Source organism: Ischnura elegans, chromosome 7 (genome assembly GCF_921293095.1).
Source record: "Ischnura elegans chromosome 7, ioIscEleg1.1, whole genome shotgun sequence".
In the NCBI taxonomy this organism is placed as follows: domain Eukaryota; kingdom Metazoa; phylum Arthropoda; class Insecta; order Odonata; family Coenagrionidae; genus Ischnura; species Ischnura elegans.
The window spans coordinates 72,671,282-72,692,160 of NC_060252.1; the positions used below are offsets into that span (position 1 = coordinate 72,671,282).

The 20,879-nt window shown below is 38.7% G+C and overlaps 1 protein-coding gene and 1 non-coding gene across 5 annotated transcripts in view; one reads left to right on the plus strand and one right to left on the minus strand.

Annotated features, from left to right (window-relative positions):
* Nucleotides 1–20,879, plus strand: part of LOC124162929 (teneurin-a) — a 998,878-nt gene that overhangs the window by 168,457 nt on the left and 809,542 nt on the right. The window lies entirely within an intron of this gene.
* Nucleotides 7,720–7,792, minus strand: Trnas-gga. The gene has a single exon. It is a non-coding gene; the product is annotated as a tRNA-Ser (tRNA).

Here is a 20,879-nt window from a genome sequence, read left to right on the forward strand (position 1 = left end):
CTTTGGTCGCAGTTCATGCAGCCGTATGGAAAAGCATAGCGGACAGACAAACAGACATCCTCTTTTTTACTTATACATGTATGAAAGGGAGTAGGTCTTACTATAAAGGGGAAGTCCATGAAGGTAGCGGAGACTGCCAGAATGCTTCAAAAATACCCCATGCAAAACTCCTTTAATCGGAAGAATACTTAAATTATTCGATGAACGCAATAGCTGTAGAGAGAAATGGAAAAAGTAGGAATGAAGAGGTGGATGAAAGAAGGTCTGATGGCTGCTTGAGAGAGCCTCTGACGTTCGATGTCCTTGAGAAGGACTCTCTACCTCTCAAAGATGAGGGAAAGGAGAAAATGATGGCTCAAGTACCTTTAGGGTCCATTTCGGCGGACGTTGCAGTGATCCTCGAGAGCTCTTTTCCTGGAAAGTGTGTCTGTCCAAGAGGAGAATACAAGGCGGTAGGAAATACATCCTCGAATCCACGAAGGTACGGCAAATATCTGATTTCTCCGAGAAAAAGGAGTATTTTCGACCAAGTCTCACCCGCAACTATTTTTAGGAAGCATTTGGTCAACTTTTTTTTAGGTTTATAACATGGAGAAGGCGCTTAAGGTAAAATTCAATCCTTGGAACGAGTGAACGAGTTTATTCGTCAATTTTATGTCTTGAAAATTCTCCTTTCTCGTTAGAAATTTTTTTATTTGTGAATTCCTTCCTTCACGTTATGTTAATGTTGGGGAATAGTCTGGCAGTTTGTGAACTATAAAATATTTCTTTGCTCACGAAGTTTAGCTAACGAATGAGAAAGTGTAAAGTTTATTTTTTTAATTTCAAATGATCACCAAATGATAAACAGCGAGGTCATTTCTTTTCCTCATCATCTGATCATAATTTAGCTATGCTGTAGCTCACGTGACAATTAGCTTTCTTCTTAGGCTAATTTCTGCAAAAATATTGTTCTGTTAAGAGATTGTCCTGTGCAGTGTGGAAAGGCCGATCTTTCTATAGCTATTTTCAGGTCGACACATAATCAGGCCATCGTGTCACATAATGTGGCCGGCCAAGTTATCTCGTCATCACTTAAGGGTTTTTAGAAGACTTAATTTTTCTCCCTCTCTCTCGTTGTATGTAATTTCCGAATATATGAAATTTAGAAAGGCCATATTTCTGGTCGGGCGTAGTAAATTTATGGCTATTTAAGGCGCAATTTTGATGCAAATGTATGAATGACATGTGCGTGCACAATGTGTGACTGAATGATAAACTGTACACCAATTTCCTTTCCTTCTCAACGAACATAATTAAGCTGTAACTGATGTAAAAAATCAGCTTTTTGGCTAAGAGAATTTTTGAAAAAATATGGTTTTATAAATATTTCCTGTAGTGTGGAAAACTCAGTCTTTCTCGTGGACAGTGTGTAACGTCTCTCTTTCTCTAATGCAACATTGGGAAGACGCTCAAGGTAAACTTTTTATTCTTGGAACGTGTGATGCTAGTACCTCACATTTGTATCTATCAGGGATGTTCTTTTTTACTTGCGATTTCCTTGCTTCACATATTTTAATAAGTAGCCGAGCAGTTTGTGAATTCTAAAATACTTTGTCGCTCATAAAGTTGAGGTAGCGAATGAGAAAGTAAAAATTTTATTGTTTTATACATTTAAATCGACCCAAATGATAAACAAGAAAGCCATTTCTTTTTCCTTCTTATGTGGTCACTATTTGGCCGTGCTTTAACCCTCTTAGTGCCACCAAAATTTGGTGGTTTTAGCGAAAAGTGCCAACCTAAATTTAAGAGTTTTGTAGCACTTTATGAAAAAACACAAAATGAAGTTACTATTTTAGATATCAAAGTAATGTTTTTTTATTTCACTAAAAAGGAATTTTTTCTTGATTATAATATTCTAATACATTGGATAAAGGATACATTTAATTATTACGACAATATTAGCTTGAAAATACGGTCTAAGCTTGAGCCGATATATCGGCTCGTGGCACTTTTCAGTTAATCAGGGTTGGGTTAATCAGCTTTCTGGCTAGGAGAATTCTTGCTGAAAATATGGTCCTGTAAAGACATCTTGTACAGTTTAGAATAAAGTCAATCTTTCTCGGCATCATGTGTGTCGTCACCTCTTCTCTTTGCTGATGAACCACGTTTCACATTCGTCTCTTGGGACTTTCTCACGATTCACCCTCTCATCGCTATCTTTGCCCCGTACCCATTTTATTCATCTTTCTCTTCATCCCTCTTATCTCAACATCCCCCACCCTCTTCCCCCCCTCCTCCCCACCCCACCCGGTATCGAGTCTACCCCCCTCCAATTTCTCCCCCACCCATCATCACCACCCCTCCCCTCTCCCCCCCCACTCCTCCTCCTCCACGGCCTTCCCCTTTGCGATCAATACGCACTCATGTCAGCGCTCTTTGGCTTCCCGTTTTGCAATTGCCAACCAAACCACCGACACATGCGCCAGCGCGCGCCCAAATAAATTCCACCTCCCCTTCCCCTTTTTTGCGCCAAATGCTCGACCACTTTACAGGGCAGAAAAAGCACCTTTCCTCCCCCCCCCTTTCGATATAAAACTTCCACTTCTCGTCTGTTTTGTTTTTTTTTATGTTTCTCTTCCCTCCGCTCTCATCACCTCAACCTTTATGGCCTCTCGCATTGCTACCTTCCTCTAAGACACGCAGAAGAGTGTTTACAATAATAAGAACACGAACACTCGTATATTATAAAGATATTAATAGGAAATCGTTTCAGGCTTAACGTGGTGATAATATGATGGATAAATAGAGATATAGGTAGATAGAAAAATAAATATTGCTAAGGATAAAACCCTTAAGAACAATAATAATAAATTACATAAATAAATGACAGTTTGCTAGCACATCAAATACAAGATAGATGATTACAGTGATGATAAATTGAAATTTTTGAAATTTCGATGCATAATGTTATTCCATTTCATGGCAGAATCAAGCATAACAGAAGGATGAAATCTAAGTAAAAACTGCAATTGGAGGTATGTACCAAGCCGGACTTGATACCAACGCAAACAAGAGTCGCGTATTCTTAACTAAACAAGTACACAAATGCTACAGCAAAAAAATGAACCACAATAACAACACAAATTCGAAAAAAACTAAGAGCAACTTATGCTATTACCGAGACAGTAAATAATCCTAATGTTTTAGTTTAAAATTTTTTTCAGATATGCAATTTTTAACATTAGTTGGCATCTTTCAATTCGAGACTCAAATCACCGATGGCGGCGCTGAAAGCAGTGACGTAATTTGCCAACATGGCTGACGCATCGAGGATATTGTTTTGATGATAGCATAGGTGCAATAGGATGAGTCGTCGAGCCACTGCGATAATTAAAGTAGAAAACATCTAAGAAGATTTTCTTGGCTTTGAGGAGTTATTGCAATTCCTACGGGCAACCACAAATAGCAGCTAAGATTAAGGAATTAATAAATTTTATCTGAAATATCCTCTACTATCTCACGGACATTACTCAAAGGGTCACTAATGACCATAAATGAGTGACTGCGATAAAAATAACATTATTCTCAGCCGGCTAGAAGAGAAAAATTGCCATACATCGGTTACCCCAAGTGCATTAAACAAACAAACCACCGTCCCAGTAAATGATGAACTGTAGCAAAAAATGGCAACTGAAAAGGCATTTTACATGAATATGGATGCTTAAAATACATTACTTGCGACGTTATGATGGCTTAATGCCAAAAATATAATTAGAAAAAATCAATTTATGCCCAGAAATACCAATAATTTGTCAACGTGGTTTCCTTAGGTATCCTCGGCGCTCTACTTCCGAATTCGGCCAATAGTTGGCGTATTGCTTTTTCTGGATTCTCGAATTACGACAAGCAGTAACGAAAAAAAGATTTACTGTGAACAGTATTGCGATGCCCAGGAAAATATAACATATTAGGATTAGGCCTAGTGTACATTGTAGAGGCAGAGGGGCAGCTATGTAACAAATCATAGTGATGCTTCGGTGATTCCTTTTTAAATGGAACAAACAAAAAGGGTCCCAGAAGGTATTCTCTACGGTATTTGACGTTCAGCCACCTTAGTTGCTTATAATATGGTGTGATGTGGAGGTCCCTTCGAAGGTCAAAACCGAGCCTAAGGCAGGAGTTTAAGGCCCGGTGAAGTTTTCAATTATTTTCTTCGTTGGGGTCATTTTAAACAAGACAGCAGTAATCTATTACTGAGAAAATGAGATACGATGTGAGTGTTTTTCTAGTATTAAAAGGAAGTAAGTATCTATGAACTTTTAACTAATAAAGCATAGAATGAATCTTGTCAGAAATATTATTTACATGAAAATCCCATGATAAGCTGTCAGTCAACGTAATCCCTAGATTATGCACATTACTGGAATATGGGATTGGTACGCCGATAACCACAATAGTGATAGTAGTAATGAGGTAAATGTTACGTATCAACTGCCGATAATAATAGATTTAGTTTTATTCGAATACATCATGAGATCGTGACTAGTGGCACACTTGGTTATTCAATTAATGTCTTCATTAATATGATATTGTGATATATCCAGGATAGAATATAAACAACGTAATTTCCGTGCATTTTAAGGTTGAAAATGACGTAGTTTCGAGGGCAGGGTCGGTAGTGGCATTATATAAGTGGAAATTACCGTTTCGTTTTTTTTTATATTTTATCATGGCTGTATATTCCTCTCCTGTCATACTCTAAATCAAATCCGTCCTGACGAGCTCTTTTTCCGACATAGTCAAAACCTACTCAAAATATTTCTGCACATACGTTTCTGATTGGTCCATTGAAAACTCTCATCTAGGCGAATTGCCATTCTATTTACCGTCTACACTTGCTGAATTGTATGCCAAAATATTCTGAAAAAAACTTGATTTCTCCCACGCCAATCTAACACCGCATTCCCCCGCTTCCATCCACTACGTGATGAAAAAATTTATACCTACCCACCAACATCTTAATTCTTATTTTCCTTCTGCATGCACGATGTTGGGCAACATACTCCAACAACATCTTTAGCTGTCCATACACCTTGATCCCTATTTCTTAATGACGTCCTATTTAGTACGTAAACCGATAATTTATACCCTCTTTTCTTATGACCGAGTGTTCAGGTTCTTTACACGTTTTATGCCTAGCTACCGATCAATATAATGCTTTTTCTACCCACAAATACCCTCAAATAAGCTTAATGTACAAAAAATATGGACTTGACGATGTTTGCAAGCTATGGTATAAATTTGAATACATTGCAGATTATTTGCATGCTACTTCGTACGAAAACTGGGAATCCGAAGCATGTCCCTCATGACTTAAAATATCAAAGTTATAGATTAAATAATTGGAGATCTTCTTTAACTCCTGGGGCAGCTTAAAATAGTAAATTTGGCTGCAAAAATCCCGGCAAATGAATGCGTAAAAATTTGTCTTGCATTATTAAGGAGTAATTTTATGTAAACACTAATAATTATCGCGTTATTGTATTTGCGTCATCATTTGGTAGGTGTTTTTTTATTTATGTATAAATATCCGTTCTGGATAATTACGTGAACTTCTGTATATTTTCATTTGATCTTGGATTGATAAATTAGGAAGTTGGATTTTTGATCCCTTCAAACTAGCGAAGTCATTTTATTGCCTATTCGGTTGAATTTTCCACCGTCATAATTCATGTTTTTTTCTATTTATGGAGTATTTATGGATGATTATATTTATGACTGAGACCATGATACAGATATTTATCATCTGTTGCATGCATAATGAGGTACTTCACTTTCCCGCACAAATCGACTTCTCAGTCCGGGAAAATAGGAACTTGCCAAAAGTAGATGAGTCGAAAATGTGAATATAGGTCCTACGATGGCCTCAGGTCGTCTCAGATAGGTTTGTTAGGGTTGATGAGGGTAGAGTTCACCGCAGACGAAGTCACAGGCTTGTCATATTATACATAGGGGGTAGTCACATTCCATGAGTCACCTCACACTCCCAGGATTTTTTGTTTGGGGGTGTCCTAAGGCTTAACCCGGGATTTGAACTTGCTCCCCTCAGATTAGTAGCCCAACCTACTATGCCAACCACGTTCCACGTTTGGGAGTAAAATAGGGGTAGAGGATCACGCCTTGGTAAATCTTCCGACTGGTTGAGTTCGAGCCTTGATGGATTTTTTCATCGCCTGGAATTCCTCCTTGGGGTCCAATTGTGATACAACGTAGATCGTTGGTTCGGGGTCAAGGTCATAATTTTTCGTCAATTGCCTAACCTTATCGTTCCTAACCTTATCTCCACCGCGAATGGAGAAGGTGTGTATGTGTATGACGCAAGATAGGGTTGACAAGAGAAAGTACCCACTGTAATGCGTTTATATAAGAAAGATAGTTATCCTTGTGTAAATATTTGAAACATCATATTATAATAATGAATGCAATCGGTAAGATAACAAATAACTGAATGCAAAGAAATAAATTTACTTCTCATGTGTGTTAGCACCAGACCTGTGCTATATTCCACAATTATTTAAGTGTTTTCTAATGTAATATATGTGAATGTAAATGGAATAAAGTTATATTATTATTATTATTATTAATGCTAGGTAAACAAATTCTAGGTGAGGGAACACAAGGATGTTTCGTTTAAATGATTGCCCTTTTGTGTCGGACCCATATTGAACCAATGACAGTTTTTTGGGCCTTTGGTAGTGTCAATATTTCTGGTCAGTTTTATGACTGCGGTATTCCCTGCGAGCCCGCTCAAGGTTGTGAAGGTGGGAGTGAGTTCCCACAGTTTGCATTTTGCCACATTTTGAAAGAAATTATTTCAAAAACATGCAGAGTATATAATTGTAGTAATCATAATGCAGGGTGCTAAGATGGTTTTGCATGTTATTCCAAGCATGCGAAACTGGAAAATCCAAAGCAAACCTCTTACGATTGGAATTACCTCAATTTTAGATTAATGAGTTTGCTATCCTGTTTAAATTTTTGGTGTAATTTTTTTCTGGCTCACTCTTTGCTAATACCATTTCGCAAATAAATCACTTTGCCCGAAAGCAATTTTCTGCCCAGGTTTCTGCTACTTGAAAATATAAATGCCGCTTAGCACTGCCGTTTTCCGTTTGTTGTTTTCGGGGCAATAAATCTTACTACGCACTTCCGTTTAATATTTGTGGCTCTCCGTACCTATTTCTAGGAAACGAAACGTTTCAAGCAGCCTCCAAAGAGCATCCTTTATCTAGGGCAATGCACAAACGTCGCTCGCAATTGCCCTATTTCTCGCTAACCCAATCACGGGTACGAAACACTCGAGAGGAGAAGACGTGGGTGCCGGCGTCGCTAGAGTTTGAGAGCTTCCCTTCGTGAGTGCAAGGTGAGGGGTTTGGTGGGTTGTAGCGCCCTCTGTGCAGCCGTGAGGAAAGCAGGAGAAGAGGTTGGGGGTAGTTCATCGCTAATTTTCCTCATTCCACGATTTCAGGGCTAGTCCCTCCTCGATTCCAGAGCGTTTACGATTGCGTGTGTGTTTGGTGACGGGATAGACGAAACGCCTTGACGCGAAGATTGAGCCCGTAATCTGAGCTCAACCGCTTCCCTATAAGAATCGGACCGTTCGCCAATAAGAAAAAATGATGGTAAATTTAGTTTGAAAAATACACCGAAGGATGAAGTTTGTCATGAAACAATATTTGACTTAGCCGGGATTCGAACCCGGATCTACTGATTTCCGGTCAGGCGTGTTAACCAGTTCCACCACCAAGCCATTAAAAAAAATGGTTTGGTGTATTTAACTTTGCACCCATGCAAGTGGCTGCGTACAAAGCCACTTGTTCCTGCAGTGCTTAGTTTGAAAAGTTAATCTGCTTACTACAAAACCAACATCCGACCACTGACTAATACAAATGTAAGGCAATAATGGAGTCAATGGTTTTTGAAGTTACTTTGTGGAATCTAGTCATGATAGATTAGGTACATGTAAACTTTGTCGTATTCCACGCTGATTTATTAAAACACTCGACCGGTTTCGATATTTCCAGGTCATTATCAAGAGGTCTCATGAATTACCTGGAAAGATTTAAACCGGTCCAGTTTATTTATAAACCTGTGTGGAATAAAACAAAGTTTAATTTTAATCAATTACGATAAAAAGTCAAATAATCTGCCTCCTCCAATATTGTCTGAAACCGTAGGAAAATTTTAATTTAATAACTTCACCATCAATGCACATAACCGTGAAAAACGATCGCTACGTATCAAACGAAAGGCAAAAATTGAAAGAGCTGACAAAGTGACACTTCCTCTAGGGCTTTGGAGGGCAGAGCCCCCCAATCAGCGAAAAGAAGTAGAACCCTATTATTACCATTATCGAACCTTCACCAGTGGCGTCATGGTGCCGGAACGCCGCTCGGACACTGGTTAACAAAAGACGTAATAGTCAAATAACACTTTTATGTATCCTCAAAATTTCTAATTTATACATTCGTAGCCAAAACTAAAAAAATCAGTAAGAAAATGTAAATAAAGACTTGTAATAAAAAAGCACACAGAGTAATATTTCACTTCTAAAGAAAGTTAAGGAAATTGCTTTCCGGCACTGCTTATTTTGTCATGACATCACTGACCTTCACCTGCTTTGTGAGCTGTTTGAGACGAAACATCGGCGGAAAAGACAAGTCGATGACGACGTGCGCTCCTACTGAGAAATTCGCCGCTTCCTAGATAGGTATCTACTTTTCTATCCTATATTGCCCCCCCTTGAATGATCATTTTTGTTTGCAAACGTTTGAACGATTCCTTCGCTCGATCAGCAGTTCTTCTTGATGATGATGAACCGGAACTTTGATGGCGTCACCAATTCAAGATGCGACTTTGAAAAAATGAATATTGATACTATATAAAAAGCTATGCGATTCAACTCCATTTAAATGTAAATTTTTGTACCGGTAACATTGACTCTTTGGAGGAGAGTGGGGGAAGTATCTAGCACCGAAAGTAAGAGAGGAGGGCCTTCCTTTGGTGCTATGAGGGAGTTCTCTTGTTCTCTTTCGGAGAGTGGATCGGTTTGATGGGCACCATATCACATTATTGCTCACAAATACGTTAAACTTCACTTCTTATTCAAAAATTGAAGAACTCCGGTCAATTTAACAGCGCACCCAAACGTGCAAAAATTCCACAGAAAATGCCATTCGTCTTGACCGGAATTCGAACCTGGATCTTCCGATTTCCGGTCGAGTGCTTTATCTAGTTTAGCTACCGAAGCGTCTTTCCTCTCTGTGGAAATTTGTGTAAAATACCGGTCTTATCCGAATCCTGGTCAAGGCGAATGATTTTTTTCTTTGTGGAATTTTCCCACAATTTGTGCATTACGGATCACTTCGTAAAGCCACCATCGTGGCAAGTCTCAGTATACTTAAAATAGTACCAAAACTACCTATATTTTTCTGTCTTTCGAGTATGATAGCTTACCTTCACCCGGTCACGATTCGCGGGGGATTAACTAACAGCCTATGTATAAACAACTAATATTTGTTTTTCAATCGATTTTTCCATGTAGCTTTTTGAGACCGAGGGACAGCAAAAATATTTTATTGGGAACGAGATATTTCATTCCCAAAAAAAGAACAACTTTGTGATCTGTGTAATTAGAGCCCTTTAGGTCGTGGTTCCAGTTATTTGCAACTAATCAAATTTTAGCACGTGAAAAATAGTTTGATTCGTTCTTTTTGTGACTACGAAAATATAATTTTTCAAAATTCTGAAAAATGAGAGCCTTTCTACAAAACAGGGAAGCCTATTTTTCTTCGCAATTCATCTATCACTACCAACTATCGAATTATTTAAATGCATTGCGATTTCGAAACTGAGTGAAGTAGTTTCATGATTAGGTTCTCCCGTTCTCTTCACAGTGGAGGGGAAGGCTGTTGGAGGTGACGGAGACCTGCAGATCATCTCTAATTTGCCTCGTTCCTCGATTTGAGGACTAATCCCTTTGCGATTCCCGATTCGCGCTCAGTGTATACGATTGCATGTGTGTTTGGTGATGGGACGTGCCCCGACGCGAAGATTGGGCCCTCTCCCCCGAACGAAGTCGCTTGCCTAGGAATTGGCAAATAGAACGACGACGACGACGGTGTTTATATATCAAGACGGGCGTGGCATATTTAGATTTCTCACTTTGCCCCATTCCGTATGGATCGCTATCGATTCATGTGCACGTGGCGGGGATGGTTCTAGCTAGTTTCAACTGCCTGATTGTGATTTTTATCCCTGAGCTTGGGAAAACCAGGTGTGGAAGCATGTTAAGTAAAAAGTGGCTTTACGGCTATCGCATCTGCTTGAAATGAACTGGAATAAGATAAAGCCCTATTTAAAATAGTTATCATTATTAAGTAGAATGAAAGAGAGTAGGCCTTGATTGAATTGAAGTTGAAGAGGGAAGTAGATGAAGGAAGGGGCGACCACCAGAATGCTTATTAAGTACTATATGGAAACCTACCTTCATTAGTAGGATACTTTAATAGTAATACTTAATTTTAATTTTTTGGAAATATTTTAAATAATAATAATAATTTTCCATACCAATGTACAGTAAATTTTTCAACATTATACAAAACCATTTAATATATAAACCATACTAAAAATAAAAGCCACACATCATGCACATTATACTCGATTCACATTATACCCTGCTCAAGTCATCAAATTAGGACACCCTACCTTTCATATTTGAAGGGAAATAAACCATTCCTAAGGTAGCGGACATCCTTTCTTAGTTGATCAACAGAATGTAAGGCCACAACATAGAGCAATATGTAACACATACATAGGTTAATTTCAATCTTTAACAAGCACAACAAAACAAGATAAATACACAAACAAACGTGTACAGAACTTGTGCAATGCTTGCAGTAATAGTGACTTAAGAGAGTCTAAATTGAGTCTCGTCACATTCACATTATTTTACAACCACAGCTCTTCGAGCAAATATTTATAGAAGTGCCACCTACCCCGTTATCTACTATGATGTCAAAGTTTTTAAAATAATCCTGCTAAGATAATAATGATAATAATAATTATATGCTATCTTTCAATGAATTATATACTGTTATAATAGAATTTTCCGCTGAAAAATATCCTCAGTGGTCTATGGAGTCAATATTCTAGTGGAAAACGTTAATGAGTTATTTGTAAGGCCGCTGAAATTAGTTTTAAATCCTGCATATTCGATATATATGTAAGTTTTCTGTTGGTGGAACATTTTTATACGAGGCTATGACAGTGGATATTTTAGAGACGCCTCCTATTGAATCATCTTTGTTTCATGTACCTGATGAACCCTTAAAAAATCACAGTAATGCGTCGCTCCAGTGCATCTCATTTCGTGGAGCAGAAAGATAAAAGCCGAACAAGTGAACTGCCTTTCGAGTATAATTCATTTGAATACAGAAATACTCACTGAGGCGGCGCTCTCCAGATATCGTCGAAATGTTCGAATAGTCGACGAATCAGGGTATGACCAGAAGTACAACGGGGGAAATAAATTTGGGGGGACAAATTCAAACACAGACCGCGTCTCCTTTATTTTTTCGGATCATTTTTCCTCCGGCATACAACCCCCGCCCCTTTCCTTTTTCATACTCTGTACCCTGAACAACCCTAGTGCGTTTTTATTTTATTATTTTGTGTGAGGGCGTTTTATCTGGACTTCAGTAAGTTGTCCCTCTCTACTTTTCAGCGCGGCTGTGAGCACTCGACGGAAACAAAAAAAAAACACGCGCGCGCATTTTTTAAAAATATATATGTTTCCTCCTTTTTTAACTCCTCGCTCCCGTTCCATCTCTCTGAAATTTCTTGTACCCGCGGCGAACTGCTTATCACTCCAATTACACATCCCTCGCTTCGCTTCCGTCATCGACTTCGAAAGAAAACAAAGGAATAAAAAAAAAACAAAGTACGACTTCCGCGCGCACTCTCTCACACTACCATCGTATCGGCTGCATCCTTCGCCCCCCACATGTACACCTTCATCCCTGTACTCTCCGAAATGGTGTGGTAGTGGTGGTGATTTTTCTTTTTTTTTTAATCGCGCACCCCATCGGCACATTCAGCATACGCGAAACACCCTCGCCAAACCCTTGTGTATCGCGGTGCAAGCGTCGAGGCCTTTTGTTCTGGAAGTGCGTCTCGCGGATGGGGTTTTTTGTGTAAACGCAGCCATCCCCTACCTCCGTAAACCCTCTTCTTCACCCCTTCCGTTCTTTATTTTTCGACTATCTCCATTCTCCTTTCTTTTCCCTCTCTCTGTCCTTGTCTCCACAATCGCTTCCTCTTCTGGATTTTTCTTCCCTTCTCACTCTTGTCCCCCACCTTTTCTCCTCACGAACACTCAATGTCTTTCTGTGTCTGAGCACCTTTTTCCCCCCTCTCGCCCTTGCTTCCACCATTCTCTATTCAATCTTTGTCCGTTTTGCGCTCCGTTAGTGAATTAATTAACAATTTAACCGTTTCATTTCTCCTTCAGTTTCATTTTAATTTTGAATGGTGTACATATAATTACGCATGTAAACGTTATCTTTTACCTTTAATTGTCATTCATAATTTGTATAATTGCGAGCTAGTTTTCTTAGCTAGCTAGTTTTCTTGTATAATAATAATTATTATTATTATGAGATTCGAGTTCAATAAATCCCACTTCTCTACTATGTAAACAAACCATTTATACCTATTTAGGGAACAATTTCAAATTGTAATCGATAGAACGATGAATTCCCTTATCGTACGACATAATTTGGGGACAAAGAATGGCCAGTATATGAATCAGTTCAGTTAATAAAATAAACACACAAAGCCTTTCCTTAAAACTTTTAAATATTTACATGAGTGTAATTTAACTTGGGAAATTTATAGTTATGAGTGGTGACGAATATAAAACTGAAGATCGCAAAGCTTAAAATTTCTTCGATCACAGTCGTCTAACTTGTAAGAGTATCGAGTTCGAAAATATTACTTGTCACCTTTCCACCTTCTTCACCTTCGTCGCCCAAGTCGAAGACCTTTTTGCCTTTCCATTATATTTTTTTTGTGAGGGGAAATCGCTTTTCATCGCCATTCTCCACAAACTCGTGAGAGAAATAAAAGGAGGAGATGTGGAGAGCAGAAAAGATAAGAGATATGAACAATGGAAGGAAGAAGTGACGTGGGTAGAAATAAATGAAATTTTGAGTGCGTGCGAGGTGCGAAGCGAAGGGGTTGCATCTGAAATCCTCGAAGCGAGATGGAGTGGGTTGGCAGATTTTCCGTCTGCGTCTACCCCAGCAACGAATGCTTCGATTATTTTGGATGCAATGGTTTCAATCACGTATATAAATGCTATATTTTTTACACCACGCCCTCTCAGTGTATAGTCAAATATGAGTCAAACTCAAAGTTTTTTACTTTATATACAAAATACAGAGTCCCTTTCACAGTTTCACATTTTCAGTGCTCTGTTTCAATGGAAATATCCAAATGCCTTCTTTTCATTCAAAATGCTATCTGACCAGTGGCGGATCTAGGATAGGAACAAGGGTGGGCTGCATGAACAAATTTTGCTTTCACATATAGGCTGCATGGAGGTCTGAGCGGTTATCTCCTAGCAATAGTGAGGGTCCGAAAAACATAACCATTTTATCTGGTATTAGTTGAAGACCGCAGAGGGGGATATATTACCCCCACAGTAACTCTCTACATCCGTCACTGTACCTGACCACGAAGTTTTTCATTTAAATATTTTATTTCCATTGAGTAAAATCACCTTTCATCGAACTCTTTTTAATTGGTTGGTCAACTATTCTTATCATCATGCTATAAAATCCACCCCTGATTGATTCATAAAAATGTGTGGGGTTAACGAGACGAGATACGATGAAAAGCCATGGAAACAACCTTCTCTACAATCCTCTGAAGCCCTTGGAAAAGTTGTTGAAACACTAAATTTTATATCTATTGAAATTTTTCTAGTTTTCATTGGTAATGAGGAATTTGAACATCGCGGAGTAGCTTGTTAATGACTCCATAGTCATTGTGGCTGCCATTAGTCCACATCTTGTAATAGTCGGAAAGGCTGGAAGCAGAGAACTGCTTGGTATTCCTATGATTTAATTGAAGGACGTTAGATATTGCCAATCCTTCAGGAACAAAGTGTAGACAAATATCGTAAGCACTTGCAGAGTGACCAGGAAAGGTCGCAATGAGAAAAAGCGAGAAGAGAGCAGATGAGTACTTAATTTTTATTTTGAAATACCAATTTTACTATAGCTCTGAAACAATCACAGAAAATTGGTTGTGCCTTGTTTTTCCTACAATAACGGATGCCTTTCTCTGTCATGTGCGCCCGAGAGCAATACGACGATTTCTCCCTCTCTGTCAGCACCCGCAAACTGCAATCCACACGAAGTGTATTCTCATGCGCACAAACAGTGGCGACCTGTTACTCACTACCACACGCATCTCCTCTCTGTTTAATTACCCCCGCATCCAATGTGCGTGCATGTGCAGCTAACCGCGAGGCGTGCACATTATAAGGGATGTGCGAGTAGCACTTTTTGATCTAGAGTCGAGTTCAAAACTACTCGCGAGTATCGAGTCGAGTATGGAAGTTCTTGAACTAGGATGTACAGCAATGCATGCTCTCGTATTTTTCAATACCCTTGAGAAATATCTATTTTGAATGCTTAGCTTGATGTAAATATGAAAAGATAACGAGGAACGCTGATGTTAAATGAGTCGCAATTAGGAGATGAATGAAAATTTGTGTGTCTTAAACAGTACCATAAGCACAATTGAAATGAATTAACCTCTATTAATATGCCGTCAATGTATGAATCTAAACTGTTCAGAAGAACACTCAATAAAGATGTTTGTACAATTGTAATAAAGATTGCATAAGTAAAAGTATCATATAATATTTGATCCTTTCAAATTCTCATGCAGAAAAACCGATTGTTCTACATACTCAGGCAGCAGGTTTTGACGTCTCCACGTTACAGTATTAATTCCTGCAAATAATTGTCTTAATGACTTATAAGAGATAAATGCAGTTCTAAACGGCCCAATTCCGTGCCCCGTGTAAAACGGCCTTAAAATGGCGTGGAATTGCGCGAATGCATGAACGAAATTAGCACTGGGGCTATTTTTCCTTATCACTTCCACGCATTCTCGCATGTGTTTTACCAATTCGCCGCTTTACACGACGTAATTTTGACTGCTCCTTCGTACACACGTCAGATTGTGCGAGTAGGTGCCCCGTCTAAAACGGCCTTAATCTAATCTTTCCTATCTAAACTTTCGCATTGCGTTCCTGTGCTTTATATATAGGGTAGTTGGGTTAAAAAAAATTGCTGTTAATGAGGAATTTAAACATTGCAGAGAAGCTTGTAAATGGAATCAAAGTCATTGTGGCAGCTATTAGTGCATACTTTGTAACATTGAGAAAGCATGGAAGTGTAGACCTGCTTGGTATTCTTAGCATTCAATGTATGCAGGTTAGATATCACCTCAAAAATAGGTTCTTAAGGAAAAAATGGCCGACAAAAATTGCCTGAGCTGGCAGAGTAACTAGAAAAGCGAGAAAGTTAAACTATGCATCCTTTTCAGGTATGTTCTTATGTTTTAAATATTCGTAAGGACTAATAAATTGTAATTTTTTCCCTCTGCATCGAAAATTATCGGCTCAGCATTATTTCTCAGAGTTCAGTGACATTATTCGCTGTGGTAAATACAGTATGAACATAAGCGTGAATTCACCGCCTCAATTCTGGGTTAGAAGTGCTCTCCTTTCCGTAACTTGTGGGTCCCTTGCCTTGAATTATTGAGTTATTTTCTTCTTTACTTTGCCTGAACACCTCTTAAACGTATTTTTAGAGATAAATGCACTTTAATAGTCGGTGGGGTCTCAAACGCAAAATAATGATGAAAGGGATAAGCATAAATGAGTCATTTGATTGGCATTCAATTTTTTTGGCAGTGAAAATTGTCAATCAAATCATCATGTATAGTAATCGATGATTTTTACGTAAATCAGTCAACAATGCGTGGGTGGTCTTGACCGCCATTCCCAAGATTAGTAATTTGTCTCTAAAACACCCTAATTGACCTTAACATAGCGTATATAATTCTATGATTCTGTGATTGAATGTGAAGGGAATTGCTTCTTAATTAATAACTTAATTAAGTTTTAATCGGTCTTTTAATTCAATTCAGAATCCAGGCAAAAAAAAAAGACTAGGTATTAGTTTCAGATGCGGGATAAAGAAGGCAAATATTTATCTTATTTCTTACTCGTAAAATTATGGTACAATTATATCAATAATTCATCTTAAAAGGATTTACAGTCCCAAGTTACTCGCGTGCTTTGACTTATCAGTCGTAGCAGAGACTGTATCTTTAAATATCATTCGCAGTTGATCAAATGACTTGTGTAGGTTGGTATAATCTCTAAATAGGTGGCATTCCGCACCTCCGTTAGGGTAAAAAGCAGCTAATTCCTCTGGGAGTCGAGCCTGGGGCCATTAGGACGGAAGATGAGACTGTGTACCCTATAATCCTGTCCCTGAGGGTGTGCGAGTAGGGACGGAAGTGAGTGCATGCGACCATGCCAGGGGCGGCTGAGAGGGACATCAAACTGACGACGTCCCACAGGGGCGGAGAGTGAATCTCCAGTTTGGAGTGGATTAGCCGGCCCTAGTCCGGAAATGGAAGCGGCCAGGTCGCCCCTGCCACCGGCTTCTTATTCCCGGCTCTTAGTCTCTGACGATGGGCGCTTTCTCGTTTCTTCATTTTCCCTCTTCGATAGAAATTTTCGAACAGAAGATGCTTTTCTCTCAGGTGGCGCGAAATAGTTAAGAATGTAATAACGCAGGATAAGAATTGAAATTACTGTACAATCATCGTCATCGGGCCTTGCGATAATCCGTCTCTTTCAGTAATCTAGCCTGCGGGGCTGTCGGCCTACCCTTGAGATAATATAACTTCGTCAGTTTTAAATAAAGGATTTTACAATGTATAGTGAGCATTTGTCTTATTACCATACATTTAGGCCTTCGTCAGGTCATAATTTGCTTTAAGTTTTGGTTACGTGACCACTAAATTGGGAAAAGAAAATAAGTTCGGGCGAGCACGCGTTGAAAGTATTTTTTTTTGCTTTCGTCCTGCAACGAAGTCGAAATTTTTCCATTCAAGTCAGTGCTCGGCTCATTGCTGCATGAATAAACCTGTCTTTAGGAGCGACAACACCAAAACTAGTAACATTCATACTTGTTTTAAGTGGGCGGAGGAAAATAATGTAAATGCTGGTGATTTCGCTACATCGATAAATACCCCAAATAAAATACTACAAGACAAATCAAAAAACACTACAAAAAAAAGTAAAGACTTCAAGGAAGAGTTTTGCTTAAGTCGTTCGCATCAAAAACTACATTTCGAGCGTGTATATATGTGACACAAATTTTTACTGAGCCTCAGATATCGATTAAGCCAAAATGTTGCCATTAAATTGGTTGTTTAAAGTTAAGTGGCTCACTTATTTTTCCTTGATCCTTTTTTCAAAGCTAGTAGACTACATCTGTTCCCTGTTATAAGGTTTAATATAGTTCAATTCCATCTTAAGCGCGCGAGTTATGTACAGATATCATTGTAGGATGCCATGAAGATATGATATGCCTAAAATATCGTGTGGCAGATATATGTAATAAGGAGTAGGAATGCACCAAAAATTTCCGTTATTTCTCAACTGTCTCCAAAGTTAGCCCTAATGGTCAATGATGAGTTATATTCTCACTTAGTACACATCTTCTAGCCCAAGCATTTGCTTTCGCCCTATGACTTGGCACTTTTCTAACAAGCCTGGAATGCTGTGTTGTCCACAAAATTTGTTTGGCGAGAGTGAGGTTGGGTACAAATTAATCCCAATCCATACTGTTATGAGAAATATCTTTCAAGTTTTTAAAACCTTAGATTGGACTATTGGGGTTAATTGGGGCAAATTGAGTTCAAGGTTTTGAGCAAGTGAGAGAGGGCTCTGAGAAGGACAAACGAATGGTTGCTAAGCAGATCAATAATTGCCATAGATATGTAATAACTATACTTATAAATTATTAAAGGCACCTACTGAAATGCCAAGAGTGGCTTAGCAGAACCTAAATGCTAAATTTATCCATTAATGTGCGTTTGTTGTTAAACTGCCTAAAAGTTGGAGGTTACGGACGATGCTGTGTGAAATTTGCTGAACATTTTGAATGAATAGCTTCAACTTTGTTTTTCACAAATGTTTTTAATAAATCACGACCATGGTTTTAAAGGTTAACGTAATATTCTGGTCAGAAGACCAAACCAGAAGTTCAGGACCAGGAAAATGGCGATAAACGTTTAAACCATGGTCGCGATTTGATAAAAAATTCTGTGGAAAAACAAAGTTTGAGTTTTTATTCAAAATATTAAATCATCTTATCGTTAAATTACATTTTTGTAATCCTTAATTATTTATTCCTTATTTATGTATCAAAATTCTATACTCATTTTATTGTAAGCCTAGGATGGCATAAAATGTAATCGAAACGTCGCGACGCGTCGGCAAAACTTTCATTTCAATTCTAAGACATACAATCCAAGATTAAAATTCAATACTGTTTTTTACCTAAATAATTATTGAGTGAGTTAGGTATTATAATTTGTGGCAATACATTGACTGAAACCTCGTCTTCTCACTCAATTAGTGCCCATTCGCCATATGTAGGGGTCAAAATAGCGACCCAGACATACTCCCCCATCCCATCGACTGTCCGTCTCGCCTCCTTGGCGACTTCACCCGCTGCGACGAACGCATTGACCACGGCGCGGAGGAAGTGAGGAACACTCTCTTCCTTTAAACTGTCACCTCCAATGTGTGTACTACTACTACTAGAGTTACTCTATCGTCCGGAGTCAGCGGAAAACTTTTCGAATCGAACGAAATTTATGGCCGGCTCCAAAATTTCCTCTCACGAAGATTGCAGTAAAATTGAAGTCCTCAATGCTTCTATGGTATAAAAAGAGGATACATTATCTTTTAATGCCAGGGTTTCAGTTATGTTTGGATTTTCAATCAATAATTGATTTTATTTGTGTTTAAATGATCAATATCAAATACCAGATTTCAAATTGCATTTCTTCGAATGTAGAATGGGAAAAGTTCGTTTTGACAAATTAATCTGAAAAATATGTTCACTTCTCTCATTCGCTTAAAACTTTGAAAAATGAATATTTCATTCTACTTTTGTATTGAAACCTCATCTACGTAGACATGAATAGGAACCACAAATTACAGTTATTTTAAAAAGGTATGTAGTGAATTTTGAGGATAATATTTAATAGTCCTCGCCGTACGTGTACCTATATTTAAAATCTGATTGATTAGTGTAGAGAAATGGGTATGATGTGGATTAAATTTATAATATCGTCATTACACTAGAGCTTGATCAATGGATTTTTAGCCTTCATGTTTCTTTAGTTTATTTAAATACACGCAGTCACATAACGATAGATTTCCTGACCCCTATATTTAATATTTAATTTGAATCTTGTGTATGTCTTAAAATTTAAATCATGTACAGTTGGTGCTTCGGTTTATTTAGAAATCATCATCAGGGGTTGAAATGTAACTGAGTGTATAATTTTGATCAATATTAATTAATAAGGGTCACAACAATGTTTTTACAATATATAACCTAAAAAAAACATTGAGTTGTAACTTTACAAATAAGAGGAAAATAGAATTTGGAAATACTTTTTTGCATATTTATTTGATGGTAGCTTAGCTAATACGATTCATAGTTACCTGTAGCAGCCGTTACGTACGCATAATTTTATGCTTATCCTGCTAAGTGCATGCAGATAAATTTGATGCAATACCTTTATTTCAACACCCGTTTAGTGAAATATAACTACCCATACGTACGAGCAGCACATGGAATGAAAGACTGTTGCCAGCGAGTAATTCGTTTGAAGTCATTGCTGTCCTCAGCAATTCAGGACGAGGAAAATTATCCGTTGACGGAATTAATCGGATGAAGAGCGCCCCTGGGCGAATTAAATCCATTTACAGCGACTGAAACAACAAAGCTTCGGGAAAATATCGAGCGCGTTAATGAAACGGGACCTAATATCCTTCATCCGATGGGGAAAAGCCATCTCGGCGAAGGGCGACGTTTCGACCATTCAGTTTGATGATATAACAGCCTTCTCCCCCACCCCTCTTCAACCTCTTCAACCCACCTCTCTCACCCCAAGACCCCTCTCATAACATTTCCATGCGACCAGGGCAATCCTTATATACGACCACCGCATCCCTTGAATTTGGCGAAGAAAATGGACGCCCTGCCCTGGGAAGATAGTGGGGCCCTGTCATGGAAGAGAGACACACATCCGGCAGGGCCTCCTCGAGAGTGTCATGGGGCCCTTCAAAGACTCTGAGGTCCCTCCTATCCACGGCACTTCCTCTCGTCATAAACTTAAGGGCTTGCCTCGGAAATATTGAGGAAGGGAGAAGTGCTAGGGGTGGGTGCCCTGGTTAGGGTACGCCGGCCTGGAGTAGGGGTTATATGAGGAGAAAGGGTTTTCGCAATAAAAAAGGGGTAAAACGCGCGGATCGCATTGGATGAGATTCAATAAGGATAGCAGCAGGTTCGGGAAATTGTGTAGCGATGATCGTAATGGCGCGTTATAAAAGTTTAACTGGTGAGTGTTTCTTTACCCCTCCCAGAATACTCCCTACGCAGGAGAGGATGGCCAAAAAAATTCTCCAGGCGTTTCTAATATGGGCGATTTAATTTATC